We start from the raw sequence: 27,654 nt of genomic DNA on the forward strand, positions 1-27,654 counted from the left end.
CAGGCCGTAGAGGCGAAGATTATTACGTCTATTCCGGTTTTCAGGATCCTCCACCTGCTTCTGGAGAGAAGAGAACTGCGCGTTCATATGGGTGACTTTGGTAACAGATTCCTGAAGAGAGGAGACACTTCGCTCCACCGTTGACACTCTTACGTCCATCAGAGACCAATTGTCAGTAAGAATCTGCAACTTAGCATTAGTTTCTTCCATGAAGGGGCGCAAGGCCTGTATCTCTTCAAGGAGTAACTCCATCGAAATGGTCGAGGAGGATTTAGGAGGTGAAGGTGGGTCTTTTTTTAACCTCTTAGGGTTAGTTTTCGCTGAAGGCTGTGAAGAGGCTTCCATAGTCAACAACGTCTCACTAGGAGGGAGAGATTGAGTGGCTTCTAAATGAGCTAGAGCCATAAATAATTTGGAATTTTTAATGTAGTTTCGCTTTGGACCTTTGGTGGAACAGTCCGCCATCAATTCGTCCATGAATTGAAGTCCCACTGATAGCACACTGCAAGACTGGAGAATATAGCAGGCACTTTTCGGCATCCAAGAAATGCAAAAAGCAAGGAAACGCAATGAGAAAGCGTTATATCAAAAGTTCACTAGCAGAAAAAATGAGTGAGGCCAGGGGAAAAGCCAATGAGGTCTATGAGGCCGGAAGAGATAAATTGGAGTTAGAAAATGGCAGCCAAATTTATGGGAGCAGAAAATGTCAAGTTATGAAGTAAAAAGTGCCAGGAAGATAGCAAAAAGTCACCTTAAGAAAGAGGGTTGATCCACCATTGCCCTTGGGTATGCTTGAGCCGCTGCAGAAGGGGTTAATGAGGCAGAAATCCACTGCGCGGCAAAACGCGCATCTGAGGCGTCATGAGCACCAGCATACAAAATGGCGGTCGTGGCCGATGCAGAGGCACGATCGGAGATGATATGGGCAAAAGGACATGGGGCCCAGCTGCTATGTCGCCGAAAATGGGCTCAGGATATGCCCAGCATGTTCCGCTGACGGAGGCTGCCTTCCCCTGTTCGCAGGAGGATCGCGAACCGCAAGTAAGCTCTTTAGCAGAAGATTTGTGGGCCTCCAGGAGTAGTCATGCTTCTTTTTAAGAGAAAATGTTATTGAGAGACAAATAAAAAGGAAGCCAAACAAAACAAATTGCATATTCAGCAAAGAATAAGAGCAAAATGTAAGCAAAAGACATTCCATGGAAAGCAGCAAAAAAGATCATCATCCAAATGAATTATACTCATTTGTAATAGTAGAGGGAAGCACCATAGTAATAATAAAAGAAAGGCTAAGGCGTAAGTTCCTGTGTCCCTGGCAGGGACTGCATCCGCCATCCATTGCCGAATTGAGTCCCATATCCGACTCAGCCTCCACCTTTGTGGATCATTCTCTGCCAGTGTCATCTCCAGCATACTAATATTCATCAATTCCCGACACAAAATCAAGGGAATCAATAGAAAGCCATGAGCGTCCCAGTACCAATCTTTGCCAGCAGATTGAAAATCAATATAAGCCCACTAAATTAGGAGGGATAACAGACGAGTGTGCCAGTATAATCAATTTCAGGTCAATCATGACCAAGAAATTAGAAATACTCTATATCTTGCCGAAAACAAAATCCCAAAATAAACGTACAGTAGGAAAAAAAGTGAAAACATGAATCACATTGGCCCCCTCGAGCCTGCAACGGAAACAGCGGTCCATCCTTCCGAGGTTTCAGAACATAATGCAGTAGGCAGTATAATAAAAGTCATTGATGCATTTTAAAATGATGCATCTCAATAAACAACACATTCAAAACTGACTGTTCCAAAAAAATTGACACACCGCAGATCATCAGCAGTTACCTCTGTATTGAGAAGCAGGCTCCATTTATTAGCCCTCAACTGGAACGGATCAACTGAGTGATCCCGAGAGAAAAGATAAATAACTTTATAAAACAAGCCAATATTTGTCTTTGCTGGAGCTTTTGTTACCAACTCAAGTAGGGGACTACCAGAACAGCTGATCTCGACTTCACTGAAAATAGAGATAAAGAGCCATTCTTACAAATATCCATAAAAACAAGTATGAGGAAGAGGAAAACTCCTGCTGCAAGTTCTTGAAAGTGAAAAGGATATCACCCTCAAACAACTGACCCAATGTAAAATGTTTAGCCTTCTCCCAGTTTCCAGAAATTGACGTGGTCAGGAGGGTGTAAATTGGTATTATATCCAAAGTATGTAAGTTGATTAAATAGGTCAAGTCTGGAAATATTTGCTTAAACAAATAAGTAGGAAAATCTTTAGGGCCTGATATCGGGTTCTCTTAAAATACAGTGTGTCCACAATACCGACAACTGGGACAATTGTATCCCCCAACGGTAAAAAAAATCAGTGAACGTAGGCCATTGAGCCCACGCCCTCCAACCCAAAACCTAAGGAAGTCGAGAGAAAAATGAGGCAAGATAATAGAACCACAAACCTGGAAGGGAAACCCCACCATCCTCCTTAGAATGTTGGAGAAACTGGATCTAACAGCGAGGCTTCCTTTAACAGCATATAAACCTCTGTCAAGAAGACTCAATCTTATTGAAGAAGGCCAATGGGAGAAAAAGGGGGACACAATGAAAGAGGAAGAGGTACCGGAGAGGATGACCCTTTTAATAAGGTTACAACATCCAATCAAGCTCAGCTGAAGACGGTTCCATTTAATAAAGACATTAACAGTATGTTGGTAGAGATCCCCGTAGTTGTTCTCCATAATATTCACCATATGGATGGATAAAGTTACCCCAAAATACACAACCAACTGTACCCATCTTATATCGTGGCTGGGGGAAGTGACATTAGTCAAGAACTGAGTCTTATCTGGATTTAACTTGTATCCAGGGACTTCGCCAAATGACCTGAGCGGCTGCCACCACTGCATGTAAGTCAGTAATCGGGATGTGGATTAGAATGCCACGCTGTCCGCATAAGCTAATAACACCTTGACCTTGGACAGGTGTATACTGAGGGACTTAATCATCTCAGGTGATTTGAGGGATTGAATAAAAGGCTCTATATATAGTGCAAATAACTGAGGGAAAAGAGGACACCCACGAGAGATGGTAGTAGGATCTAAGAGGTAACCCGAACAGTGAATCCTTGCTTTCAGGCCAATATAGAGACAATGAATCCTGGAAACAAAGCCAGAGCCTAGACCAACGTTCTCCACGCCCCCTCAATGGAAGGGCGAGAAGACCCGGTCAAAGGCCTTCTTGGAGTCTAAAGAAACCAAGCCCATGGAACCCCCACTGAGAAAGGCCGTCTCCAAAGTCATTATTGCCGTAAAGAGATGAGATGTTGAATCACACCCTGGAATAAAGCCATGCTGGTTCAAGTCGACCAGTCCCGAGATCAATACCAACAATCGGTTAAAAAGAACTTGTGTATAAATCTTCAAGTCTACATTGATTAAAGACATTGGGTAGTATGACCTGCAGATTGTGGGATCTTTCCCTTATTTGGAGAAAATAGCAATATTAGCCTCACTCAAAGATCCAGGAACCTGACCAGATGAATTGAAGGAATTAAACAGATACTTAGGAATCGGAGATAGAATATGTGAGAAAGTGACATAGAACTTCAACAGAATCTGATCCATACCGGAGGCCTTACCTTTAGCCAGGGAACCAATAGTGGTTTCCACCTCCAAAAGATTCCTAGGTGAGGATAATGTGGATCCCCGGCTATGACTCAGTTTAAGATGGAAATGCGCTCCACAAATTGAAGAATATCTTCAATGGAGAAACAGTCATCTTGATAGAGGTCTTGATAGAATTGCCAAAAGACGTCTCTGACACAGCTGGATCAACTAAGAGCTCACCGTTCTCATCCCATATCTGCTGAATGGTGTTGAAGCTAGAACTATCTCTTACTCTGAGAGAAAGAATTTAAACCATTTCTTCACTATTTTCGAAACCAAACATTTGCCTCGCACAACAGTTTTTGACCGCCCAGTCTCAGATTTGCTTTTGGAGCAATGACCGAAGAGCGATACACTGTTCCAAGAGAGCCTCCATTTGGGACCTATCTTTGGTGAAAATACTATATCCCAGGTTGGACTCTAAAGTACGGAGGATCTGACGAGCCTCAGTCTCCTCCACTGTTGCCACCTTCCGTTGGTGAGATGCAAACTGGAGCGTTTATCCACGAAACTAGGCCTTACATGCATCCCAAACAACTAAAAGTGATGCTTAACCAATGTTAAACTCACAAAACTTAATTAAATGAAAGTTTATGGAGCTGATATAGCCTTCATCATACAGCAGTTTACATGCAAATATTCAGACCCAGTGCCCTGATGCCTGAGTAGGCCCATTGGGTTGAATGAAAAGCAATACATAATCAAGATCAGATATAACTCTCAGATTGATAGACACCTTCAAAAATAAAACCAACACATGACTGACTGAAAACATGTCTAACCATGACATAGATTTATGGGGATGTAGATAGTGAGATCAATGGATCACTGATCCCATCCTTGGGTGCACACTATTGTTCCTCTATAATTCACAGAGGTTTCACACTTTGTTGGCTAATTGTTATTCTTATTTATTCAGCATAACAGTTCATGAATCAGTTTCATCATAAGTACATAATGTTCGTAAGTTAATCCATTCTTAACATTTTAGCACTGTCCCTCGTCCTGACCGGCGTAGCGAGCGGAATACCTTTGAACCCTAAGCTTCATTAACCAGAACCATGTTCCTTTAGAATACCGGCACACTACCTTTTCCCTGACGAAGGGGCAGATAATAGCCCCGAAATGCATTGGATATATACGAGGGACAGTGCTAAAATGTTAAGAATGGATTAACTTACGAACATTATGTACTTATGATGAAACTGATTCATGAACTGTTATGCTGAATAAATAAGAATAACAATTAGCCAACAAAGTGTGAAACCTCTGTGAATTATAGAGGAACAATAGTGTGCACCCAAGGATGGGATCAGTGATCCATTGATCTCACTATCTACATGTTCATATACTAACGTCGTGGGACACTTGACGTTACTTGTGTGGCACCTAAAAATTTATCAAAAACTTATTCAAAACTTTTCAAAAATTGCTGTGCATCTGCCCAACAAACTCAATAGATTTATGGGGATCAGAATGGGAATGTGAACCCCAGTTAATTTGGTTGCTTATAACACAAAAGGCCAACCAATGCATATAAAGAGATAAGTTGTTGCAGGACCCCCCTGAGTTGACACTAACTTGGAGCTGGTCAAGGGCTGAAGACTAAGACATAGGATCTCTATTGGGATATAATGTCACATTGAAGTCACCACACACAATAAAAGGTTGTGGCAATAGGTGCACTTCAGTCAACAAAAAATCATAGATGCTTGGATAGTCAGTATTTGGCCCTTAGACAACACAAATAGTAAAGCAGATACTGTCCTTCTGAATCTGTCAGCAGAAGACAGCAGCCCCCCAGATCAACCCGCTGATGAACGACCCCCCATTAATTTCTCCGAGCCAGTAGTGCGGCAACCTTCTCAGCAGAAATAAAACACACTGTGGACAATACTCTTCCTCATAAGATAAATGCATCTCCTGAAGACAAATGATTTGGGGCTTGAGGGTATTCAACTTCTCTCATAACAGCTGGCGCTTGTGTGGCGACTTAACCCCATTAATATTCCATGATAAGTTATGCAGTTGCTGTCCAGGAACCCTACTATCACCAACCATTATCACTTTGACTCCGAATCCACCAGCTACCGCTCAACCTTACAATTTGATGCCGGCACACCCTAAATAAATTGACAGACACAAAAAACATCATAGTTCCCCCACAGACCAATTTAGGAGTAGAGAAATGCTAAGCACAACCTATCCTTCAGATGCGAGCAGAGTGAGCGCAGCAGATGGCCTTTTGATCCATGGTGCCATAAAAGCCTTTGTGTTCCAAAGCTTGTGCTTTCATGCCATATGTGAAATGAAGGATATAAAATGCAAACAATCCTTAAAGTCTGCTCTTCAGCCACCAACGTATATATCCCTGTTGATGTGCTTCTATAGCTAAGCTGAGTAGAGTGGGGAGCAACATAGTCCAGGAGCGGGTACTTCAGTAGGGGAAGCAGCACATGATGGAAAGCTAGAAAACAAATTACCTCTCATAGAGTGCTGATTGAAGAAGAAAAAGGCAGTTCCCTAAATATAAGGAATGGAAGAATACAAATCGACCAATCAAAATGATCGTAAAGAAGCTGCACTCCAGGGGTGGGATAAAGATGGAACGAGGAATTTAACTCAAGAGAAAAACAAGCAAGCAAACAAGTGATACAATATAGCCAACCAATCGTAAACAATGAGCGGGCTGTAAACCCACTGCAAGTTCACAATAGGCCTTTTACAACCATGAAGCTTGCACTGTTTGGTAGGTAATACCTAATAAATCAAGGACCTACTGCATCTATTCCTGGTCTGAAGCAATATTTTGAAACCCTACTAGCAGCAACTAGTAGCCACTTAAAATAACTACATTAAAATTGAAGTCCCCCATATGCTGCACTGGTATTCTTTAATTAAGGAAATATACTGTTCTCAATTTCCTAAATCTGGAGCATAAGTACACAAAAAGAGAAAACTGATCAAATAACTGACACTCCCAGAACCATAATCGAAATCTTCACTCTCCTCATTAGTCTTTACATAGAACCCCCACAATACTTAGGACTTGCTTCTGGTACCAACTATTGGAACTACAAGCAGTATGATAGTCCCTGGAACTCTTCTGTTTTTGTTCAAACATTGTAAATGTGCTTCAATTATATCACACTAAACTACCCCTACCAATCTTCAATTCACTTACCCACCGCGAACAACTACACCCTAGGGGACGAAATAATATAACCTCTTTCACATAAAGAAAATTGGTCCATCAAGTCAAACTCACTCCCTTCAAATGGACCAAATGCCATGTTACCTCAGCAACACAAGGTGAGTTACTGCTCAGTACAGTTATTTATATGCCTTAATTACTGATCATTGTTGTGATGGGATCATCATCACTGAATCAGGCTCAATGATCACTCATCACACAATATCAACTTGCTAGTACCTTAAAATTACACCATCTTCATGGCTAATCGCATAAAATAGGGGGTGATATTGCAGTCACTATACAAAATGCTCTATAATTCAAAACTTTACAGATCACTCATTATGATTCTTTAAAAGTGTCAAACTATCAATACATATTTCTACCTCTGATTCTCAAATGTTACACTGCATGTACCATCCACCAAAAAATACAGTTCATAGAAAAGCGTACAGAGTACATCCCGGAGAGGTACATGCTCACAACACTAAACAAATTCATATGGGATTTCAGCCTAGATTGGGATAATCCATATTGCAGGTATGCATCTGCTATTAAACTCCTAAAGTAGCACGGCACACTCCCAGCTCACAAAAACCGGAAACATTTTGGATTTAATTTTAATGACTTTCACTGTATGACTTGGTTGCCACACATTTGTATTAAACAGTCTGATCATTGAATAGTCCACTTCAACTTACCAGTCAATTCACCAGGCATACCTGCAAGTCTGCCACTCGGAAATAAACTAGCCAGATACATGAGAAAAAAATCACCACTTTTTTTCTAGAGAAACATATCCTGCCAGCTGTTAACTACATAGACCAAATTTAAAATATGTAAATGAAACAAGGGAGGAATACCTAGACAACATATGAGAAAAGCTTAATGAGTTGCTCCCACTTATGAGGTGCAACCAACTATGGATCTCCCCGCAAATTTTACAGGTATCCTCTTTTAAAACTGACACAGAGGTGTATGAAAATAATCATGTGCAATAATTACCAATAATATATTAAGCACCTAAAATGGGGCATAACAGTCAGAATTTGGTGCTTACTGCATCAAAATCCACAAGTACCAGTATTTACAGGGCATTTCCTCTGATAAATACAAACACATTCTGCCAACCAAAGTTTATCAAAGATGCCTTTTTTATTGTGCCCCCTATAGCCTGGGTGTGTTAAAAAATGCTCAAATCATAATTCCAATATGTGAATTAAGTTTTTTCACATATTGGTACTTGGAAACAGAGCTACGGGACCGCATTTTGTGTTCCAATTGATTAGAACCCTCTTCAAAATTAAATAGTTTATTTTCATTCTACAATAACAAGGATTGCGGAGAGCTCAAATTCAAAATAAATCCAATTGTAATTACTAAGTGCATTTTCTGCACGTTTCAAAGACAGATGATACAAAATTTTGAAATCTACAGGATATATTGTTTCTAAGCATTGTGCTGAGGATGGTCTCCCCTAGTAATTGTAGAAGAGACCGAAACATCAACATCTGTCCACTACACGCGTCTTTAAAAACAGTTTGCCTTTTGTCAAAACACAAATAACGTTGGTTCAACTAATTCAGTTCAGGTCAAACTATCTTCTTTTAAGAGTGGCCCAACAGTACTATTGGCCTTATCTATGGACTTCAAGGGATACGTTTGGGATATTATTCTGTTGGATGCTGGAATTTGTGTAATCCTTCATTTCTGTTTGTGTCCTTTGTTTGACCCTTTTAGTAAAAAAAATGTGTTTTCTGGTATGAGCCAGAGTGTTGAATTATTTTCATTATCACTTTGATACTCAGCACTAGGAAATATCTATTTGTATGCCCTGTTGATCAAATCCATTTATATTTCTTGAGGTGGGGTTTGAATAATCTCCTTTGTCAGCCTTTTGTTATTTGGTTAATATTTACGCAAGCTCTCAAGGGGTTACTGAGTTGCCCTTGTTTAATGCAAATGTAAAATATGTCATTGAAACAAGCAAGGAATACGTAGACAACGTATCAGTAAAACTAAATTAGCTGCTCCCACTTTGTCTCAATGAAATACACTTCAGGTCCAAGCAACCCTGGATCTCCCTGCAAATAATATAATAATAGCCTAATTTATAAAGCGCATAGATATGCCCAGAGGCATGTCCCTGTGCTGGGGAAAGAAAGCCCCAAAAGCCTACAACCCAACAGTCCTTACCTACTAAAAGACACAAGGTCAGCGAGCTTTCTAATTCCCTCAATACCCAACATGTCCTTGATCCAGAACCGATTGGTATAGCCAAGTTTTAAGCCTCTAACGAAAAACTATTTCTGAAGGTTTCATCCTCAGCTGAAGAGTCAGAGAATTCCAAATCTTCGCTGTTAGAAAACCAAAAGAGCAATCGCCCATCTTGGCTTTTCTCACCTGAGGAACCTCCGCCATGTTGGTACCCGAAGACCTGGGACTGCGACTTGAATGGTGGCCTTTCACCTGTGATGCCAAATAAAGTGGGTCCCCGCCATTTAAAATTCTACGGTAAAAGCCCATAGCTTTGAATGGAATTCTCTTGTGGAGTGGCCGCCAATGCAAGGTGGCAAGGGCTAGACCTGCGGGTGCATGTCTCGGTAAATTCAACAATAGGTGAGCCACCGCATTTTGCACCCTCTGCAACCTCTGTAGTCTCCCTTTAGTTGCCCCCAGGAAAAGGACATTGCAATAATCTAACTGCGCAGTCACAAATGCCTGCATGATGGTCTTCCTAGCAATTAAAGGGAGGAGGTCCGTGATTTTTCTTACTATTTTGAGGATGTTAAAACACTTACCTGCAAATCTTAAAGGTCTTCAACAAAAAAACTGACACAGAGGTGTATGGAATTAATCATTTGCAATAACTATTACCTAATATGAGCTTTGCACCTACTATGGGGCATTGCATGCAGAATCTGGTACTTACTGTGTCAAAATCCACAAGTACTAGTATTTACAGGGCATTTTCCCCCAATAAATATTGTCATCTTTGATCTACCAAAGTTTATCAAGGATGCATTTTTATTGTTCCCCCCAGGTCCCATCCCAAGTTTGTTAAAAAAATGCAAAAATCATAATTCCAAAATGTTCATTACACTTTTTCTACTTATCAGAAGTAGTCGGGTCACTGATTACGAGGCCCTATGTCACCCGTCTGCTAATGTGCTTATTTATTCTGCGCTGAAATCTTTGCCTTGTTAAAACTTGTTTGAGTTTAAATTCAGGAGTGAAATTTTTATTGATCTAGCTACTCTTCTGTATCTCGATGCATCCCTTGTTCTTGTTTATTGCTTATAAGTAGTCTCGGTTTTTCTATAGAAATATTTAAATAAAAAAATAAAAAAATAGAACAATTAAGTATCAAAGTCCAAAGCTGGTGAAAGGATGCGAAATGAGTACATTCATTGTGACCTTTGACTCAAGTGTTTCCTTGTCATTCATGAACAGCAAAGAAAGCTCAGCCCAGGATGCCATAAGAGTGTAGCTGTACACATGCAAGTGTTTAAAGAAAACTTGCAGGAATAAACATGCTCTTGTAAGCATGCAGATACCTACAGTCTTACCGTTTTCTGCACTGACTGCATGCCGCATTGAGATGATGCCCAGACAGTGCCTCTCCCAAGGGTGCCCTCTAGAGTGCAGTAAAGAGGGTCCTATGAACCACTCTAAACATCCTCTTACAGACGGGTGCAGTCACTCACCACACTAGCTTACAGGATGATCGCTGTCCCCCTTTAAAATGTGCAAGCAAGGTCGCGGTTTGCAATAAAATGTGAACTAGCTGCTTCAAACAGCGGGTCCACCTTTCCTACTGTGCTGCTCCAAGGGCAAAGACCGAACTTGCAGCTATCAGGCCGGCTGGGCCTTCGCCATACAAGACTAAGGCCCACATGCATCATTGTTACATTTTGCGATTTCTTAATTGCGAAAATTAAGAAATCGCAATTAAGAAATCGCAAAATGCTATGCATTAAAAAATCGCAATATTTTTTGCGATTCGGTATTTTTCCTTAATTGCGATTCACAATTTGCGAATCGAAATTAAGGAAAACCCTTCCCATTGATTCCTATGGGCCAAAAGGCCCATAGGAATGAATGGGAAGGCATTCACATTTTGCGAATTTCAAATTGCGATTCGCAAAATGTGAATGCAATTTCAAGGGTGCAGGGGGGGGTCCAAAGAACCCCTCCCTGCACCCCTGAAATTTAACTTTGAATGCAATTTATACACACACATGCCCCAAGGGCATGCGTGTGTGTAAATTAAAAGTTTCAAAAATGCAATTTGTGCATATTTGAAAGTTTTCTGTAAATTAGCATGAAGTACAACTTCATGCTAATTTACCCCTTCTAAAGTGCGAATTCGCAATTTAAAAATAATCATGCATTGCATTTAAGAAATCTAAAATTGCGATTTCTTGAATGCAATCGCAATTTTAGAAATCGCAACGTGGTTGCGATTCCTAAAATTGCGAAATGCATGATGCATTCCAAATTAGTCAATTGCATTCGCAAACGGCCGAAAATAGCGATTCACACCGTTTGCGAATGCAATTGACTTTGATGCATGTGGGTGTAGGAGCCCGAAAAAAGCACTTGCCACCAAAAAAGAAATGGTTTGAAATTACCCAACTCATTCTAATTTTTTGGGCTTGTGCATAATAGAGAACTTCAGGTCGATTTAGGCATCTGGCACAAGCCAGGTTCAAGCCTTCAATAGCTTACCCACCGCTATTCTTTTTAGTTCAGTCTCATAATTAGCTTTGTTACCTGCACTTCTAGGGCATGGAATGAACTTCCTTGCAATATTCGAGCCTCCCCTGACTTGTCATTTAGGAAGACACTGAAAACATGGCTATTCAGCAATTAGTCTCTGACCGAGGTCTCCATGCTATCCTGCTTTTCCGACTGTGTGAGCTAAGGGACAGGACACCTTCGGGTAACCGGTGTGCTCTAGAAATGCATATAACATAACATTATTTTATTGCACATTTTTCCAGTTTCCACATGCTAGCATAAACAAGACTTCACTGTTCTGAATGTGCACCTGGGCTGTCACCTCAATCAATCAATCAATCTATCAATCAGGTTTCTTATAAAGCGCAACTACTCACCCGTAAAGGTCTCAAGGCACTGGCGGGGGCAGGGGGTGGTTCTGCACTGTCGACGCTCTGAACACTTGGGACTGATGACTGCGCGAGATGCTCTCAGCCCTTGGTAATCACGCCTGGCCTGTACAGAATCTAAGGGACATCAGACACTGGGGATGTTATGACAGTCTGACTAGCCAGGCATAAAAAGATTCTTTTTATCTTGATTCTCAATCAAGAATAACAGAGAACATTTACGTCACAGAGTTTAATTTTAGTGATCAAGGAATTAATTTTAACGAGGCTATAGTAAATGGCAGTTCTTTCAGTATCATTAAAACGTCTCTACTGAATGGGAAATTGATTGCTCTCTTAATAGAACTTACAATTCCTGCTCTTGCTTTTCCAGGCGTTCAAGCTTTAGAAATTGGTGGAACTCATATTTTGTTTACAAGAAGTGAGTATTTTGAAGTGTGGCTAGAACAGGAACTAGCCAAAATAGAAAAGGCCTCAATTAGAGTTTGGTGGAAGGGAGCACCAGAGTAAAATTCAGCAGTGCTCAGGCCCAACACTACACGTAAAATACCATTGTGAATAGGAAAAGATGGTAAACTTACACAAAAGTGTACGTTTATGTTTGTGAATCAGGCTCATGGTCTCCAGATTAGATTGTTTGGGGAAAGCAGTGGGCGTGTGCAGAATGACAGAGTACAAAAAGTGATAGTAGCTTTTCCAGAAATCTTTATTTTCAATTCTTTTGTAATGTAAAGACATTAGGTTTCAGCCAACGTGTTTCGTTCTCTCATGGAGAACTTCATCAGGCCTCATAGGGGCAGTGACCCGTACGAAAAAGATATAAGGCAATAAGTGTAGGGTAGAGTAATAAATTCCGGACTGTAAAGAGGCCTAATCAAGGCAGGCGTCTCTAAATCAGGCACAAGTCCATATGTGCACAAAATTAGAATGATAAAGTTGCGCTCCAAATCAGCATACAGTAGGAACTGTTTGGCCCCAAAATTATAGAAAAGTGATGGCCTCTATGTATGTACAGTGGTAGAGTGAACAAAGAAATAGATTGATCCTCCAGGCAGTAACTCTGGGGTCTGAAGGGGAAATCCCCAAGGCCAAATAAGGCCTGTTTCTCAATGATCCAATGTTTTAAGGGCCCTCAGAACATTGGATCATTGAGAAACCGGCCTTATCCGGAATTTATTACTCAACCCTACACTTATTAGCCGTGATTATGAGTGCAGGTGGCGTGTAGGTCGTCATGTTTCTCATCCCAGTGGTCCGGGAGTGATCCGTGGAGTGTCATCAGGACGAAAAGAGTGATAGATAAGTATCCCTACCTATTGTTAGGTTTGGGAGGATGTGTGCTGTTATCAAATGATTACAAAATTGTACTCACACAGAGTTGTAAGTTGAAAATGTACCTGAAATGCCATGGATCCCTCCTGGACCACTGAGGCGTGAAACATGTCGACCTACAGGACCTACACAATCTGCAAACGTTGCTTAATGGTTCTTCCTCATTAGGAGGAGCTTACAATTGACACGTTTTTACCTCTATCAAGAGGAACCAGAAATAAATTAGTTCTTTTGGTACTCATTAAGTTTTATTAACTCACCATTTTACCTATCCCACACACCTGCATTCATCATCACAGCTATTTTACAAAAAGATCTCTGCCAAAGAGCCCTCTTGCAGGGCGCGTGGGGTATTGCAGTGCAGACCACAGGAGGAGCAAAACCCGATGATGAAGCATGACACCCTCATTGGTGTGTGAGGGCACTACTTCCTACTCAGGAATATCACTCACGTGTGTCATTATTCCACCATGAGATACACTCTTACAGGAACAGTTACCCTATTGATATATCCATGTTTGTTCTTGGGGGCAAGGGTTTTGGACCTTTTATTAACTCCTTGTCCTCCCTCTCTATGTTATTGACAGCATGATTTTGAAAAACATAAACAACATTTCTCTCCAAAATGTCTGCAACTGACTTTCACACATAGCCTGTATTAAAAATACATTAAAGGAAAATTGGATTTAAAACAACCTATGTTTAAAAATCATTCAAGGTCATCAGGGTAGGACTGTGTAGAACAGAGCCGAGTCAACAAAGGTGCCCCATGAAAGACTGGGGCCCTGGTCCAGTGCCCACTTTGTCCATGCCTTAAAATGTCTCTGGTGTAGGGACACACTTCTTGGCAGCCCGCATGAGAGAAAGGGTGTTTTCATGACAGCAGAGTACCCTACGTCAAAATTAGGATAATCAAAACTAACCAACACAACAAACAAGCAAGTGGAAAAGAAAACTAACCTCTGGAGCGACGGGTTCTGGGAGATAGGTGTACAGACAAATTGATGACTTGTCAGCAGGCAAGAAAGCCTAAAAAAGAAAGCCTAAAAGATTAGCTGTGCAGAAAGTCCCCAGAGTAAGTAGTACAGATATAAGATCACCGTTTACTAAGCGACTTTCTATACATTATGGCTGATATACTGTTAGGGGCCTTCGAATGGAATATTCAGCACAAGTTATAATAGCTGTCACAGATGGTTGTACTGAAACCTAAAATAGTTACAAATACGGGAACTAACAAAAAAGTGGTCCACGCTAGCAAATCCTGACTTTTTGTACAATTTATATAATTACTTATTCATCAAGCACCTATTTAAAACAAAATTACTTTAGGCATCGAAAGTTTGGAACATAATGTGATATGGTAAGTCAGAAATAAAACTCTTGAATTTGAAATACAGTAAACATGAATGCATTGCAGCAATTTAATGAACAGTGGCCATGTCCCTCACAATAAGGGCCTGATTACACGTAGGCCATTAAACTGCAATCCCTAGGCACGCACCTTCCTGTGCAAGGCAATTACTAGTGCGGCAATTTTTACTGCACCCCGTAATCAACCGCCGTGATACGGGGTGAATCCTGTGTTAAGTTTTGCTCGGGCAAACCTGACGGAATGTAACAGGGGAGAAAAAGTAAGTACCAAATGTGCATATTATTACCCCAAATCTTGGGAATTCCAAACCGGTAGCGGCTTTTGTCGGAGTGGCGGAGCAAAAGAGGGACGAACAACGACAATAAAACAAATAAAAAATAACTTACCTACCAAATCAGTGCTCTTCCTCTCCTCACCAGCACAGACTCTCAGAATCGCCTGCGGCCAATCCTGACGCTGCTCTCATGCTGCATAACAGCAGCGTCAGGATTGGCCTGAGCGCCATTGATCAGTGCTCCCAGAGAGACTGAGAGCCTGTGCCTACTGTCTCCAACCCGCAACGCAGCTCGGGTTGAAGACAGCTTCAGTGCGCATGTAATTTTGGCTGGCCAAACCCACATGCGCACTGACAACAGTGCCCGCCACTCCCCCTCCATGACTGCCCCCAGTGATGGCCCCGCCCCCTAGACTAGCCCAGGAGAGAAAAATTAAATGATAATAAACATGATTTATTATTTTATTTTTCAATTTTTGCAGCTGCTGGCAGGGGGTGAGGGGGTGCTCTAATGCTCCTCCGCAATACCCAATGAGGAATGTTTATTGGAAGTGATAATTATCACATCCAACCGAGCCTTCGTGTGATCAGGCCCTTAGTGCATTAGATGGGAATGAACTGCATTGAGATATTGTTTTGCACGACCACTATCTATAGGCCGTGTCACTGCAATGCATATAATTGTACCAAGAGTAGCAACCGACATGGGAAGAAACTGAACTGCAAAAGTAGTCTGGGGTGCGAAAGAGGCATGTGGCACTTAGAGCTGAGAGTGTGAAAAGCAGCCGTTTATTAAAAGAAACTGCAGGAAGAATAACGCAACGTGTTGTTTTAAGTGGTACAGAAACGAGAGAGCAATCGAGAACAACTCATGATCCAATACTATATTTAGTAATCAGCCAGACAAGGCATAACTTAAGCCATTTTCATTTTGTGCCTTCCTTGAATCATCTTCACCTTGTTGCAATTTGAAGGACCTTATGAGTTAATACTTCTGAAAATAACAATTTTGGGCAGATCACACACAATCATACATAGCACAGGCATGCATGCACACACAAACCTACACACAAGACACACGTTGAAACGTTGAGCTTTTACGGAACCCACTATTTTATATTGCAGGTAATCACAACACATGTTCTACTTCTTGACAGAAGTGTCTTTAACCTATCCTAGGTGTAATTTCACCACTTCAAAATAGCCCCCCGCCCCTTCTTTTCTTTTGTTTGTGTCATGCAAATCAATTCGCCAGTATGCCAGGGGTAGCTGACGCGAATGCATCGACTATGACCCCCAGTCCCTGTGACATCACAAGTTTTGCAGAGGCGGCCCCCAATGGGGGCTCAAGAGCCGGCGCCATAACCCGGCTTCGAGCCCCCGGCAGGAGGGGGCGGGGGACCCAGTTTGGCACAAAAGCGGGGCTCAGAGGATAAAGGGCAGAGGAAGCCCCCAGGACCCCCCAGGGCAATGTGAAGGCCCAGGCGGGATTCAAACCCCCCAATGGCAGAGGGGGGCTGAAGCAGGATGGCGAGCCGGGGGGGCATATAAGCACTGCTCCCCCAGGCATGCTCCTATCTTCAAGAAGCGGGGGAGCAGCACGGCGTAATCAGAGGATCTTGTTGGCGAGGCCAAGGAGCAAGCGGGAGCCTAACTCGCACGGACGCCGGGCAACCGAGACGCCATGCAGCCCAACCGAGTGTGAGCAAGCGACCAGCGGGAGCCAGACTGCGGTGCCCAGGAAGGGACAATCCCGGCACCACCAGAGCCTACCCGGTAGCGTGGGCGGAAGCCACAGAGAAGGTGACCAGCGAGAGCACCAGAGGCACCACCGAAGCCCACCTGGTGTGCACGGGACCACGCAGCAGCAACAGCTAAGGAAGCGACTGACAGGAGCCTACCTCACGGCGCCTCTGAACAACAGCGACACCACCGGAGCCCACCTGGGGTGTGCGGGACCACGCGGCAGGAGCGGTGGAGGAAGCGACCAACGGGAGCCTACCCCGTGGCGCCTCTTCAACCAGTGACACTTCAGGAGCCCACCCGGGGTGTTCGGGACCACGCGGCAGGAGCGGCGGAGTAAGCGACCGACGGGAGCCTACCCCGAGGCGCCTCTGAAACACCAGCAACACCTCCAGAGCCCACCCGGGGTGTGAGGAACCATGCGGCGGAAGCGGCGGAGAAAGCAACCGATGGGAGCCTACCCCGCGGCGCCTCCGAGGCCAACAACGCCACGGGAGCCTGCGCGCTTCTGCCCCCACTCACCTCCGGGTGAGAGGAGCGGCAGAAGAGCGCAGGAGGTGAGCGGATGGAGCGCGAGGACTGCGAGGGAGCGGGGACGCTGGGAGCTTTCAGTGAAGCGTCCCGCGACCCACGCATGCGCTCCAGGCCGAGGAAGTGCAGGGAATAGTACCCTCGGGCCTGGGAAGTGCAGGAGAGGCAACACAGTGACACCGGGAACCCTCTGGGGGAGAGGAGGGCAAAGAACCTGGAGGTTTAAAGTACTGGACAGCCAAAAGCACGGGTCAGCAACAAGTGAAACAAAGAGCCAGATTTGGTGCAGAACACAGCGTCAGCACCCCGCTAGCAAAGAATTAAGGCAAGCAAGTTTGGTGCAAGGGCATTGGCGGCAGCACCCCGCCCAGACCACACGGATTGGTGCATAACAACAGCGGCAGCACCCCGCTCACAAGGAATGGCGAGAAAGGGGAGCACGCGGCAAGGGCAGGACGACCTGAATGACCTGCTAAGGAGAATATGGGCAGCTTCGGAGGTGCATGGAAGCGACTGGCTGCAGCCACATCTAGGGATCGACCCAGGGGAAGGAACAAGCAGACAACAGCCCAACGCCAGCACGCCACCTGCAGCCAAGAGAAGTAGGAGGGCTCCAGCAAAATTTGCAGATGCTGCAAGGACCACGAAGGCTCCACAAAAGTGGGCCAAGCCACCTGCAGCCAGCACAGCGGCAGCGGGACCGGACCAGGGGAGCAGTGACACCTCAACTAATGGTGAGCATATTAGCGTGATCATTCAGGAATGTTGCACGACTATGGCACCACTTTTGTTGAAAGGGTTGGGGGTGCAGGGCACGGGGACACAAAGAGTGCAAGCGAGCTCATGGCAGGGATACTTGCAGATAGAGGGAGCCACAAACCTACAGGCAGGGGAGGCCACAGGGTTACCATGGCACCTGCTCGACCCCCGCATGGCGCGGTAGCGTTGATAGGGGAAAAGGCCACAGCGAGCATAGGGGGGGAGGTAGGGTCACCCACGGCGGCATGTGGGGACCCCCACCCCGTGAGTATACCCCCCCTGGCAATATAGATACCCGAGACATAACAAGTTTGACAACCTCTCCTTTCCTAGGCTCTTCAGCAGCTTCCTCTTTACTTTTGAGAAGCTAAAGGAAGAGTTTGGAATAGAAGCAAAAGAACATAAACATGTGGCAGAGTGGGCGAAACATGATGGACTGGAATTCAGCCCGACTGATCAACAGTAGCAGAGATTAATTGTTTCTTTGATCACCTTGTTGTTTGATGCATGCACAGATTCAGGGCACCAGAAGTGATCTGACACTTCATACGCTGCATTTTCCATACCCAGAGGGACCTCCAGACTCCTTGGCTTCTGCAGTAGCTTCTTCTGAAATGAGAATGACTCCCATCCAGTGATAATCTGAGATCACAGCGTATCATCTGCTCTTGCAGCCCTGTGACACATGAGCCAACAACCTTGGAAGGATTCTGGTGGGTAGACAGGAGCACATATATATATTTATTTTTTTAGCGTTTTATATAGCGCAAACTAGGCCCGAAGATATCGGGCATCAGAGCATTGATCATGAGCACCAGTTTTGTTACACAAGGAAGCATTCATTTTTTTTTATTAGGCAAACATTTTTGTTTATGTCTCATAGTCTACATTTATCACCGGTGTGAAGAACTTTATCAGACGGTCCTTCAGACTCAGAAGGTGTCAGTTTCTAAGAATGCATAAATGATGTATCATGTGGTGGGTCCCTCACAGTATAATAGAATGCCCCTCTTCCTTACTTCATCTACCACATCTATCGTAGCAATGAAAATGCTAAAGTCATTGATGTACTTTGCTCGCGAGGCCCTCATTTTCAGGACTCAGCAGCATAGAAATGAGGTGCCACTCCCGACACAAGCACATTGTTGGAAGCAACAAGATTTACGCAGCTGCCACTTGGTAAATCAATTTCAGTCTTGGGTCTGATGCCTGCAATATCACTGTTGAAAGCAAACATCACCAACTTTTCAGGCACTCGCCCCCAGTCACAGATCTGTGACTGGGGGTGAGTGTCTGAAAAGTTTCAGCGCTCCGTCCATCATCTCCTTGTGTTTGCTTTGTTTGCCCTAGGATTGCCAAGGTATGTCCAGATGTCGGTCCCTTGCTCACTTTGCCACTGGATTCAAGCTAGCCTGGCTGATGAGGGGTGTCAACCTGTAACCGGTCCTAGGATGCTTGTTTCCGGTCCAGGGAAGACCTGGCTTGGCAGTTTGGGCTGTACTGTTCCCATAAGGACAGGGTCAAGACTGATTTGCATGTGGCAGGGTCTGAACTCGGGTAGCTAAGTGCGCTAAAGAGCGATGATGGATTCAACCCAGATCAGTGACTGGGGGTGAGTGACTGAAAAGTTTCAGTGCTCTGTCAATCATCTCCTTGTGTTTGCCTTCTTCAAAAACAACAACACAAACAGAGCTAGTGTCAACATTCACACATTAGAAGCGTGCTAGTAAGACAAAATCACAGCTATGTAGGATACCTCAAACCTCAGATCATTCCGTGTAGGCTTTCATGTCCCGTAGCCAGGTCTGGTGGCTTCGTGGAGTAATGCATCCACTGTAGGGGCCTGTGTTTGACCTCATGGTCACAGGTTCAAATCACGGTGGGTCCACTCAGCCTTTCATCCTTCTGAGGTCGATAAAATGAGTACCATTGAGTTGTTTAATAATAAGCATCTGTTATTCAGCTCCAAGATGCCCTTGGGTGGATGTGTGCTTTACAAATACACATGTTATGCTTTGTGATCACCAGACTGTCCACCCATGATATGGATACCTGCACCAATTCAATGACACAAATCTCATTTAGGTGCTACACAGTAACTAGCAATTTATGAAGAATATTATATGCCATTCGGTGCTTAATTTGTGGACGTGTTTTCTGGGGTGGGCTCTCAAACTAGGTTTTAGGGACTGGGAGTAATTTTTCCTCATCAGACTTTGTTTCAAAACAAAGAAGAGAAATACAGAAAGAGGAAGAGAAAGTTAAGGAAACAGACAAAGGGAGACAGCATGGGATGACAAGGAACCTGCAAGAGGAGTAGTGAAGAGAAGGGGAAGGTTGAGGAAGCAAGAGTTATGAGGTGGAATGGAGACTAGGCAAAGCAAGACTGACGTTCAAAAGTATCGGTCACCAGCTCCTAACAAAACCCTTGGACTCCTGCACTAATATATTTTCAATTGAAGCACTGGGTCTGCACCTGTAAGTCATTGTTATTTTCATTATATGAACATAAAAATCTTGTGCCCCGGCTAACAATTCAGGACTTTAACATCATAGGGTTTTCAGCGAATGTCTGACAAAATATCGAAATCCACAATATCGATGTACAAAAATATCGGAACAAATATATCGAAATCAAAAATATCGGCTTCCTATACTTAAATACATATATACACAAATATCGATTTTTTAATATCGATATACAAAAACATCGTTTACTGTGATATCGACTACATTAATATCGGAATACAAAAATATCGCTTTCTACAAAAAATAATAACATTAACTATAATATCGACTTCAAAAATATTGTGCACATAAATATCGGATTATAAACTATATCGACTTTTTATAAGCATCTGTTAACATAATTAATTAACGTTTTATATGTTTTCACAACAAAATAAACATACAATACTTTCATTAATACTATAGACACACTATTAATTCATCAAATATTTCCTATTGGTATAATTATATCACCTACACATATAAAAATATTCTATGGTAGTTTGTATACTTTTAGAATTATTTTTGGTTTTTCACTTCTAATACAAAGTAATCACAACTGAAATTCAAATATACTAACTAACCAATCACAACCCTAATTTTTTAAATGAACCAATAGCAAAGTAATTACTACTGACACTCCCCTATATAAGCAATGAAAATGTAAGCACAAACTACTTGCCAAAAGTCACTGAAGGAGACAACTAGAAGAACCAGACTATCAACCTACTATTACATCTTCTAAGTAAGTAAATAAAATATAAACTGCATTATTTGCCAATACTACTTACTTACCTGCTAAATACCCAGTGTAAATGTAAATGTAAATGTAGTGTATTTTATATAGCGCACTTCTACCCGGAGGCCTCGTAGCGCTGTATTCATACCGCTGTGGAACCCATCCTGGCTTTCCTGTGAAATGTCCACTCCTGGGCACCCCCAAGGTGAAGCCAGGCATCCACAGCGCTGCTGGGGCCGTTGTGGAGATTAAGCAAGCTATTGCCCAGAGTCACAGAGTGGGACCCATGATTAGAATAGGCACCGAGGCGAGAATTATCAGGTCTGGGGAAATTGAGTCCAAGAGCCGCCGAGGCGGGAATTGAACCCTTGTCCCGGGCCAGACCTCTGCATCAGGGTCTGCCGCTCTAACCATTGAGCCACGCTTCTCCACTGCCCCTTTGTTATTCATACTAATTAACATGCTAAATAATGATATAAAAATATTTTTTTAGATACTACCACTACTGAATATTCTACTCAAAATAACTGTGAACAAAGCATAGGAATACAGATTTTAAAAACTATGTAAGTAATTTCACATTGTTTCATTATGTGCACATAAATCTAAACACACAGAAATAATGACTTTTGCACACCATATTTCTATTTTTCTGTAGATTCTACTACTGAAAACTGCACTACTACTGAACTAAGGACATCAGTACTATTTCTACAATACTTTTTAGTAAGTAAGTAAATAAAATAGAAACTGCTTTATTTGCTACTACTACTTAATTACCTGCTAAATACCCAGTACCCCTTTGCTATTCATAGTACTTAACATGCTAAATAATTATATACAACTATTTTTTAAAGATACTACGACTACTGAATATTCTACTCAAAATAACTGTGAACAAAGCATAGGAATACAGATTCCAAAAACTATGTAAGTTATTTCACATTGTTTCATTATGTGCACATAAATCTAAACACACAGAAATAATCAGTTGTGCCCCACATATTTCTTTTTTTCTGTTGATTCTACTACTGAAAACTGCACTACTACTGAACTAAGGACATCAGTACTATTTCTACAATACTTTTTCCTAAGTAAGTACATAAAATAGAAACTGCATTATTTGCTACTATTACTTATTTACCTGCTAAGTACCCAGTGCCCCTTTGGTATTCATACTACTTAACATGCTAAAAAATTATATAAAACTATTTTTTTTAGATACTACGACTACTGAATATTCTACTCAAACTAACTGTGAACAAAGCATAGGAATACAGATTCTAAAAACTATGTAAGTAATTTCACATTGTTTCATTATGTGCACATAAATCTAAACACACAGAAATAATCAGTTGTGCCCCACATATTTCTTTTTTTCTGTAGATTCTACTACTGAAAACTGCACTACTAATGAACAAAGGACATCAGTACTATTTGTAGAATACATTTTACTAAGTAAGTATTATTCAACTGAAATAAATGTGGAAAAACCATACAAACATTTATAACTGTTCTAATTATTTTCTATTATATATTGTTTATTTACAGAGCAAATACGGCGAATAGATATACAGACATAATACAGAACTCCACATTCTAAATAATACTGATACTAATCACAAAGTAAGTATATTAAAGAACATAATTACCAGATAATGTATTAAAAAACTTACCAACATGGTGATTATTCTAACACATATGTTCCTTATTTTTTTAAGATAACACTACAAACTACTCTCCAGAAGCTGAAGAACCAATTATACTGCGAAATACCAACCTAAACAAATATGTAAGTATCTTCACAATATGAATCATGAAGATACACTTTTGTAGTAGAAATGAGCTCTAACATTGCAAATGTACCTAAACATTAATTAATAATATACTACTTTCCTGTTTCTCATAACAGCTACAACAACATCACAACCATTTATCCCCAACTCAAGAAGCAAGGAACTCCTAAGTTTAGCTGTAAATTCTAAAACACGTAAGTATAAACATTCCTACTTATCACTAACATAGATTATTTATCACATTTAATTTGACATTAACTATTATATATATATTTTATAGATATACAAAGTACAAAATGACCGAAGGAGCCGAATTTGTGACCAGCCAAAAAGGAAAACTATTACTATGCTACATGGGTTACACGTATACACAAGAAAAGCACTATGGCATGAAAGTTAATTGGAAATGTTGTAAATATTATTCGAACAAGTGCTATGGAAGAGCAACAACTAGAGAAGCTACAGTACTGTATACTAGGGAACACAATCATCCACCTAATGTTACTGAAATAGAAGTTAGAACAGCTTTGGAAAATATAAAATAAGCTAGTACAGGTTCCCAAAAGCAAACAAATGTCATTTTAAAAGAAGCCATTCCTAAAATCCCAAAAACAGCCACAACCCAAATGCCAAATATCCTATCCTTAAAAAGAACTATAGCACACACTAGAAAAGCTACAACTGCTACAACACCATCTCCCAGAACATATCAGGATATAAATTTAACTGCAAACCAAATAATAACGTTAAATAAACAACCATTTATAGTTTATGACAACGAAAACAATGACAAAAGGCTTATAATTTTTGGTACCAATATGAATTTAGTTAAACTGCAGCAAAGCCAATATTGGATGATGGATGGAACATTTAACATCTGTCCCAAACCAGTTTTCCAATTATACACAATACATGGCCTCTACCACAACTGCAACATCCCTTTGCTATATGCACTATTGCCAAATAAAAATAATTCTACATATATGTAATTATTGAATATAATAAAATAAAAAATGAATGATTTTTCTCCAGAAAAATCATTCTTGATTTTGAGCATGCAATGCTCTCAACTATTCTAAAAATCCACCCCCATACCTCCATTCAAGGCTGCTATTATCATTTCAACCAGTGTTTATGGAGACACCTTCAAAAAACTACCCTAAGTGTCGAATATGCTACAAATTCATCATTTGCTTTCCAAATCAAAAAACTCATTGCACTTGCCTATGTCCCTGTAACAGATGTAGCTGAACATTACAACATTATTATAAACAGTCCATTCTACAAACAAAATGAAGCTAGATTAAGTCCTTTTCTCGATTACTTTGAAGACACCTGGGTATGCAGACTCCACAGATCTGGCCACAGACGAAATCCAAATTCCTCATACCCTGGTGGAACGTGTACAATAGTACCCTTAACGGAGAATCAAAAACTAACAATGCAGTGGAAGGTTGGCACAATGCATTTGTACAATCAACTGGCAGAACCAAACCTACTCTAGAAAATTTCATTAAATGCCTACAGAAAGAACAGAGCTATCAAGAATTTAGAATGGACCAATCTGTAACAGAACTTGTCCCAAAAACATCAAAGCAAAATAAACAAATGCACAAGTACCTGGAAGAGCAAGTAAAACTGTACCCTAATACAAAAGGCATAGAATACCTAAACATCATAGCCAAAACACTACTGTAAATAATTCTCAAACTGTTATAATCCACTAAAAGTATCACCTAAGTATGCAAAAATATGTAGCGTGAGCTTCTAAAGTATTTAATGTATGCAATATATAAAGATATTATTATAATATATGCACACATTAAAACTAAATAACAAGTAAAAAACAATTCCATAATAAATATGACATTACCCACCCACACAAAAATAGAAAGCAATGACTTACCAATTAGGTTGTCAATCCAATAACGTCCTTCTCCACCAAAGTAATCCATGTAGTGCAAAATTAACCCCCAAAAAAATGTAAAAATACAACTGTTCCAAAAATAAGAAATCCACGTGGTCCTGAGCCATCGAATAACCATAAAAACCCCGAAAAATTAGAAAAATAGAAAGAATCGCTCCTGGAAACCCGAAAAATGTAAAGAAGTGTTTGTAAATCAGTGTTGAATTAAACAAACAAACACTTCCTTGAAAAAAAACCGGAACTTCCGATGTAGCGTACACCTATGACAAAAACATAGAAAACAGACATTCCCACCCACATTACTTAGCTAGTAATTAGATACCAACCTATTAACATAGATGATTTAACTTTTAGATATACCCTAAAAGACTTACATTCACTCTATAAATAAATGGTTAACTAACTAACACTACGTGTAGATACCATAAGTAAATATCTGTTTTCAAAATCTAAAACATAATTCACTCATATTCAACAACACTGAATATAAGGTCACTAGTCAAAAAACATCATAAAAATACACATAAAACATATAAAATAAACCTTACCTCAAGCGACGTGAAGTGTCTCCCAACCGCGATCAGCCCTTCTTCCAAATAACCCAAAACGACCGAACCCGGTTACAAAATAAAGCACCCAAATGCAATAAAATAGTCCCAAGTTAAAAATATTATATCTATACTTTACAAAATGTGGGAAATAGAATGTATGTTTATATTATTGTTAAAAAATATTTTATTTAATCCTACAATGATTTCATTAACAAATATGTAAATGAATGTAAAAATTAAATATTATGAAAACAATAATGTTTATGTTAACAATGTATAGAAATATAACTACATTGTCAAAAAAAATAATGTCAAAAATTGTTAAAAATGTGTGACTTATGTTATAAATATTTGTTCTTCACAAATGAAGCTTAAAAAAGCTTAATAGAAAAATACTTCTGATATTTATACATTTTTTTCTGAAATAACAATATGTAAAAGAGATAATAAAGAATGTTAATTTTTTAAAAAAAGTTCACAAAATAATAATGCTTCTGTATATTTGTTATGATTGTGTTTATAATAAATTTTCTTTAAACTAAATGTAAATAAAAAACTTTTTGTATGAAAAAAATATTATTTTTGAAACAAATAAAAAAAATGTTTCTACAATCATGTTGAACTATTTGTATCATTATCTTACTAGAAAGTAACAATCTTATTATTAATTTTTCACTGTATATTAAATGTGCGTATATGTTGGACTCTAATAATGTAATTATTCATATACCAAATCCAGTGTACATTAAATTACAGTAGGTGCTGCACACTAATTATATTAAAATTAATAATCCTACTCCAGTCTACATTAAATTTTAATATGTGCTGGACACTAATTAATATTAAATAATATTCCGTCTACAGTAAATTAGAGTTGGTGTAATATTATATATTTGTAATGTCCTTTAATTAATTGAATGTAAATTAATTATATTTTTACCCTGTACAACTGTACACCAAAAACCCAAAACTGACCCTGAACCCTACAAATACCCCTTTACCCAAAAGCAGAAAACTGACCCTGAACCCCAGAAATACCCCTTTACCCAAAAACTGAAAACTGACCCTGAACCCTAAAAATACCCCTTTACCTACAAACTGAAAACTGACCCTGAACCCAAGAAATACCCCTTTACCCAAAAACTGAAAACTGACCCAGAGCACTAAAAATACTCCTTTACCCAAAAACTGAAAACTGACCCTTAACCCAAAAAATACCCCTTTACCCAAAAACTGAAAACTGACCCTGAACCCAACAAATACCCCTTTACCCAAAAACTGAAAACTGACCTAGAAACCAACAAATAATCCTTTACCCAAAAACTGAAAACTGACCCTGAACCCAACAAATGCCCCTTTACCCAAAAACTGAAAACTGACCCTGAACCCAACAAATACCCCTTTACCCAAAAACTGAAAACTGACCCTGAACCCAACAAATAACCCTTTACCCAAAAACTGAAAACTGACCCTGACCCCAACAAATAACCCTTTACCCAAAAACTGAAAACTGACCCTGAACCCAACAAATACCCCTTTACCCATAAACTGAAAACTGACCCTGAACCCAACAAATACCCCTTTACCCCAAAACTGAAAACTGAGCCTGAACCCAACAAATACCCATTTACCCAAAAACTGAAAACTTACCCTGAACCCAAAATATACCCCTTTACCCAAAAACAGAAAACTGACCAAGAACCCTCAAAAAAATCCTTTTCCCACATTTAATTATTATTATTTAATTACCAATTAATGATTAATTAACAATAACGTTATTATATGAACTCATTAGCTGAAATTACAGATTTTAAATAATTATTATTATTTTTACCCATTTATTTAACACAAAAATAAAACATATATTTTTAAAAATTAACCTAATTAATATAATTAACTAATTAATATTAATTAATTACCAATTAATTAGTAATTAATTATAAGTACTATATGATCTTCGTTAATTAACTAATTAATTTTAATTAATTACCAATTAGGTATAAATTAGAAATATTGACTAACATATATTAATTAATTATTATTAAATTACTTCCCACCCTTATCCCCTATAAACCCAATAACCCGCTCCTAGAACTAGATATCTATTTTTTATTTTTTATATTATTT

General features: G+C 40.4%; 1 protein-coding gene across 3 annotated transcripts in view; it reads right to left on the reverse strand.

The window, feature by feature from the left end:
- Nucleotides 1-27,654, reverse strand: part of GPR45 (G protein-coupled receptor 45) — a 179,779-nt gene that overhangs the window by 83,523 nt on the left and 68,602 nt on the right. Inside the window, exons 2-3 of one of the 3 annotated variants that reach the window (XM_086934676.1) lie at nucleotides 14,285-14,353; nucleotides 11,981-12,109 (exon numbers count right to left, since the gene is read on the reverse strand). The gene's annotated coding sequence lies outside the window, so the exon portion shown is untranslated. Of the gene's footprint in view, nucleotides 1-11,980; nucleotides 12,110-14,284; nucleotides 14,368-27,654 lie in introns of all 3 variants that reach the window. The other 2 variants (XM_086934677.1, XR_015299317.1) reach the window with 2 other exon arrangements.

This window comes from Lissotriton vulgaris, chromosome 8, assembly GCF_964263255.1.
Source record: "Lissotriton vulgaris chromosome 8, aLisVul1.2, whole genome shotgun sequence".
NCBI classification, from domain to species: Eukaryota; Metazoa; Chordata; class Amphibia; order Caudata; family Salamandridae; genus Lissotriton; species Lissotriton vulgaris.